A 6,326-nucleotide genomic window follows, 5' to 3' on the forward strand; every position below is an offset into this window, starting at 1 on the left:
TAGGGGTAAATATAAATCATTCTTGTCACCCTCATCCTCTGGAAAAAAAGCAAAAAACCAATACCAAATCAGCATGGAGAGCATTCTAACATTACTGAGGAATTCTCAAGGACTCATTCAGGTAGCTATCATCCATGTCTTGTTGTCAGTCATTCCTTTCTGCAGATTTTGTTTTCTTCCTCCCTCCCCCCACACACTCCTTCAACCTCACACACACACTCCTTCATCCTCACCCCCACCCCCTATTTTGTCAGGAAGTTTCTTTGCTGGGTGGCGTTGGGGCACCACCAGGGAGTCCTATGGCCTCAGAACACAGGACACAGAACCAGTCCTGGGCCAGCAGCCATTACTCTCTTTCACCTCAGTGACTACCACCACTTCTCAAAACAGATGTGTTTCTTGGGGATCCTTCAGGCTTCCAAGTGCTGAGAGCAGCATTCTATTATGGGGGGGGATGGGTCACAGAAGAAAAAGAGAGTGTCCTCCGAGATGTTCTCCTCTAGCTTTATGTCAAGGATCCTCCCCTCAGTGACATATGGCTGAAGCTCTTTACTGATTTCTGTTGTCTGTGATTTCTGTAGTCTGTTGTATGACACAGAAACTACACCTGATTTTCCCAGGAAATGCACTTGTTAGATTGAGAATGCTTTTCTTAAATAACAACTCACTGATGTTTTTCGAACTGTACAACAGCCTGACTTTTCCCATCTCGTAACTGCTTTTTTTTTCTTGTCCCAATGTCTCTGGAGATCAGTCAGGTGTAGCAGGATAGAATTAAGAGGGCTGATCCTCACTCCACCAGCTATCAGAACTATGTTCATGGCGGGATCCGAAGGCTGAGTGTGAAAAAAGTTTCTGCCAACTCGAACAGTCACTTCAGAGCTCAGAACTCATACTGGCCCTCTTTGAAAGTAAAATCTTTATTGGTGATTAGCAAACGGAGCCTTTGGACAGTTTCCAATTCTTTGTTAAGCCCACATACTTTAGCAGGAGATAAAACAGAGGGAAAGGGCAAGGGTCCTTCCTATGCCATGCAACCCCTTCATGGAGCAGAAAAGCTTTCTAGGGGTCTATCTGAATATGGTGGAAATTCTGCTCTTGGGACAAGGAAAAAGACCTTCTACTCTGCTTTCTTACAGCTGAAATGAGGAGTTGCTCTTCTGTCAAGAGCTTTTTGTAGTCCTCTCCAAGTGATCCATTCTCTTCCGGGATTTCATTCCCAGTTCCCTACTTTGGGTCTCTATGGTGACAACACAGCCTGAGGGCAGAATATTCCAGCAAAGACTCTCAATAACGGGCACATCACAAAAGCCCAAGCCATGAGCTATGGCTCAACTAGGCAGAGGCCAGAACATTCCTTTAAACATTTGGTGAAAGGTGAGTCACAAGAAGGGTTACTGCCTCTTTTATGATATACCATCCCTCCCCAATTGAACTTTTAAATGAGTTGTTTTGTTGATTAGATTTTTTTTCCATTTCACAAATTCTGTTTTTTAAAGAGTTGTTTTCTTTTTCTATCTCACCCAAACTATTTTTTAAGAAGTGATTTTTTTTTCAGATTTCTGTTTCCTTTTCCAGACTTTTTATTTCCTTTCCCCATTGTTCTTCTAACTTTCTTATAAGATCCTCTTTGAATTCTTTAAAGAGATACTTGTGAGGTGGAAATCAACTTGTATCACTGTTTGATCCTTTACCTGGTGATGTTTTGCTTTTAGTGTCCTCAAGACTTGAGAGCTGTTCTTCCTTGTCCCCATGATAGCTATTTATGGTCACTGCTCTTTTTGCTTTTTTGCTCATTTAAGGGTTGAGATCTTCCTTTAGGGCAAAGGGAAAACTGCCCCAAGCTTCCTCTAAAGGTGACTGTGCTTCAAACTACCCTGGGGCCAGTGCTACAGGATTCCTCCTTATCTTTGGTGGGCATGGCTTGCAATGCTGGGGTTCAGCATAGTAGGTATACCTTCTGTTGTGTTGGAGGTCTCACATCTAGTCTGCTGATGCACTAATCCAGGACAGAGTAGCAAACATTTCTAAGAGTCTCCCAATAGATTCTACCACACATTAGAGGCTGCTCAGCCCTTGGTCTCCCTGTACTGCACTGAATCTGTGCTGGGCTGCTCTCCACCTCACATGGCCTGATTGAGACAAAACTTTCCTAGAGTTCTTGCAAAATATCTTCTACTAGAAATTTGTTACACTTCAAATATTTATGGATGCTGTCATTTCAAAACCCATTCAAAGGCTTGATCTGGTGTTGATCTGCAGAAAGTCAGGAAGACCTTAGGGAAAAACAAACAAACCCTGTTTATTCTTTGCCATCTTGTCTCTTCTCCCTAAATAAGTAAAAATTATTTTTAAAAAAAGAAATGGAGATGAAAAATTCCCAGAGGATGAGGGAGAGGCATATAATATATGTTAATGGGCTGCAACACACTGCAAACAAGGCAAGACAATCAGTTGGTTAATGAATGAATTACCAAGTATTTATTAAGTACTTTCTATGTGCCAGACATTGTCTTAAAAACATGACAACAAAGATGAAATCATCTCTGATTTCAGGAAGCTTACATTCTAATGGGGGGAAATACATGTATAAGTAAATAAAGAATATGTGGGTATCTAATATGCATATAAAAAGTAAGAACAAGTATGCAAATGCATATAATATATATATTTTTGTATCATTATATTTGTATATATTATCTACATACATATTTGTGTGTATATACATATATACACAAGGGAAAGGCATATCATAGATGTGAATAGACTGCAACAAATAGAAAGGAGAATCAATTGGTCAATGAATGAGTCAACATGCATTTATTAAGTGAGCACTGACTATATGACAGATAGTATAGGTAAATCAAGATTTTATGAATATGGTCATTTATATAGAGTAAAATAGAATTTATATATAAAATATATACTTTTTTTCTCACATAATATATGAGTATAATAAACTACACAATACATTGGAGATATAATTAAACAATTTTATATTTATCCTATATATATAAATTTATATTTAACCTATATATATCCTATATATATTTATCCTACATACATATAATTTATGTATATACAATTGTAATTATACATAGAATTGTTATATATATAAATATGTTCTGTTGTATTCTACATAGAAATATATATATTTTTACAATATTTTCTATCATAATTATTCTGTTTTTATATATATTTATATATATTATATATTTACATATGTAAAATATGTACATATTTATATATTATATATAAACATATATATTTTATATATATGTTTATATATTATATATATTTATTTATATAGGTGCATATGCTTACTTAATAAATACATGTTGATTCATTCATTGACTAATAGATTCTATTTTTTATTTCTTGTGTGTAATATGTGGCATGCTGCTCACATCTAAGACTGAGATCATTACAGGAAGGGGAGAAAGTCTAGCCAAAGGCATGGAGGTAGAAAATAAAGAATTGTACATTGTGAACAATAAGAAAAATCCTTTGGTTGGGACACAAAGTGTGTCTGGATATCAATCGAGAGATTGACACTAGATATTTTGAATAATTATGCCATTAACTTTATTAATATTCTATTTCTAGCATTGTATTTATTAATTTACCTAGTCACAGTGAGTTTTTTTAGTATAATTCATTGATAATATTTAAATATTTAAAATGATTACATTTATATTCCTTAATCATATGAGTCTATAGTTTTCTTTCTGGGCTTTGTCTCTACTTAGTTTGGCTTCTAGATAATATTTTAAAAAAATTTTAAATCATGGGAAGAGTTTAGCAAGGCACCTTTCTTAGTTTTTCTCCCATAGATTTTGTGTAGAAAAGTAATAATCTGTTCTCTAAATATATTCCTTATTATGTACATCTAAAAATTATTAAAACCTTCTTATATTTAGTCTTATATTCTTTTTGGACTCCAGCTTGTTTTTTTATTTAATTTTCTGTTAGATTTTGTTTAAGTACAAAAAAGATGAAATTAATCATCTAAAATGTTTGTCTTGCTATTCAATACTTGTAATTTTAGTTACCTTTTTGCTTTTGTACATATATACATATACATAGCATATGTATATTTAATATGTATATTTTTCATTATGAAAGATTATGTATATCTTTAAATATTTTCCTGTTTTTCTTTAGTGACAATATTTTTTTGTTGCTACCTTTTCCAAAGTCATGATGGTAACTTCTTAAAATGTAATTTAAGTTTTTCATTATTGTTTACTGAACATTTAAATAAAGTGTAATAAAGTCTGGTCTGTTCTCTTAATATGTCAAGTTTTATGTTATGTTATTAATACATTATTATGTTATGTAATTAATACTCACATTCCTTGTGGGTGACTGATTGTTGGGTCTTGTTTATGGACAAGTTCTATCCATTACTATGAAAGATTATAATTGTTGCTTGTCTTTCTGTCTCCCCAAATGATGGTATCTCATTTCCCCCCTAATTAATAGCTTTAGATATCTTCAATTTATTTTGCTTGAAATACCAATCATCTCAACATTCTTTCATGCTCTCAGCTATTATTTCCCCTTTTTTCAAGTCTAGGAGTAAATCACAAGATATTATACCCCCCACTCTTTTTTTGTTATATCCCAAGTAACTGCAATTTTTATTTCACTCATTTCTTTACTCTTAGATTCAGACACATCTTCACAATACAATCCCAGTTCTCTGTTCTCTTTAAAAGTTTTCCACTATAATTTTAGTTTTTTATATTGCTTCACTTATTCCAGAAACAAGTGTTTTTATCCCATACTCCACCTCTATCACTTGTCATTACCCCAATTTCAAGACCTACTAAATTCTGTTCTTGTCCTCTACCCTCTATCCCCTATTTTTTTTTTTTATTGAGTTTATTCCTTTGTGCACCAAGACCACAGTTTATTTCTTTTCTTTTTTATTCCTTCAGTGATCCATAAACAAGGGGAGGCTTCTGCAAATTTCTGGTCTTTTTTTCTTCTCTTCCCAGTTATGTGAGCAGTATTTCAATTTTTCTGTCTGTGTTTGTGTTTTTTACATTCCTTTTTTGGTGCTTCTAGTTAGAGTTATTGTACAATTTTTATCTTCACTTTGAGGAGATTTCTTCTTGTATTCTTTTTACCTTATAGATTTTTTTCATTTTATTGTAAGTCCCCCACCCTCTTTTTGCTTACTCATTTTCTCTGTTTGTTTTCCCCTCATTCCCACCCTGTGTGGCTTTCTTTATGAAGATTGCTTTCCTTTTCATTATTTTGTTGTTCTTTTATTTTATTTATTATGTGGGACAAGTCCCACTGTTTAAGGGGCTGAAGGGCAGTCAAGCTAGAATGCAATCTCTCATTCAGACATCTAGTTCGAAGGTCTTCACAAATATTTCTTAATAGCTGTGTATCTTTCCTTTGTCGGTACCAAGATCTATTTCCTGCCATCACTACTCTGTATCAGTAGTTAAGAAAAGCAATTTGCCTCCTGATAAACTGTGACTTATTTACACATTTATGAATCTGTCCCAGAATTAAAATGGTTAAAAAATGCTACCCTGTTCATCTGAAACAAGCAAGAGACTGGGAAGGCCATGAAGAAGATTCTTAGTTCAGGCAATACTTTTCATTTAAAATCATGTATTATAAAATGTTTCTTTTTTCTGGGGTATGTGTGTGGGGGAGAAGCATAAGATGGTTTGTATTACAAAGCCTAATATCAGATGCCTTTTCTGTTCAAATTCCATGATCTCTCTAATCTTTTTTCTTCTTCCCTCCTCCCACAACTACCTAGATTCAGGGCCTTGTTTCCATGGTAACTAATGTACTTTGAAAAGGAGCAAAACAAGAGGACACTAAATAAAAACAGTTAAGAACGAACTAACGAATATGAACTAATTTTGAGTATGAAAACAATGGTGGCAAAGAAAGGGTATGATTGTGGAATGGGCAATTAAGTGCTCATGATCTTTGTTGAATGATACCTCATTGCTCTGCTATTTTCACATGGCTCTGCTGACCAAACTCATCATAGCTGGGAGTGTTTTAAGATCCTTAGTCTTCCACTCCTTCTTTTTCTTTTCTGTCTCATTTGAAATTAGGCTTGAAAATCTTAGGAAAAAGTGAACTTTATTATTCTGTAGAATAAATCGTGTATCAGATGAATTTTTTTTCTTCCTTAAGTGGGTAATATATACTGAAACCTAGATTCTCCACCAAATAGGCAGACTATTATTGCTATAACTTTATTTGCTTGATATTTAGGTCATAATAGTTATATTTTTTGTGACACAAGATGATAAAACTCATATCCAGTTCTTTTCATTTTTTTC

General features: G+C 34.0%; 1 pseudogene; it reads right to left on the bottom strand.

Annotated features, from left to right (window-relative positions):
• Positions 1 to 368: 368 nt before the first annotated feature.
• Positions 369 to 1,321, bottom strand: LOC127546291 (oxidoreductase NAD-binding domain-containing protein 1-like; annotated as a pseudogene).
• Positions 1,322 to 6,326: the final 5,005 nt, after the last annotated feature.

Source organism: Antechinus flavipes, chromosome 2, assembly GCF_016432865.1.
Source record: "Antechinus flavipes isolate AdamAnt ecotype Samford, QLD, Australia chromosome 2, AdamAnt_v2, whole genome shotgun sequence".
In the NCBI taxonomy this organism is placed as follows: Eukaryota; Metazoa; Chordata; class Mammalia; order Dasyuromorphia; family Dasyuridae; genus Antechinus; species Antechinus flavipes.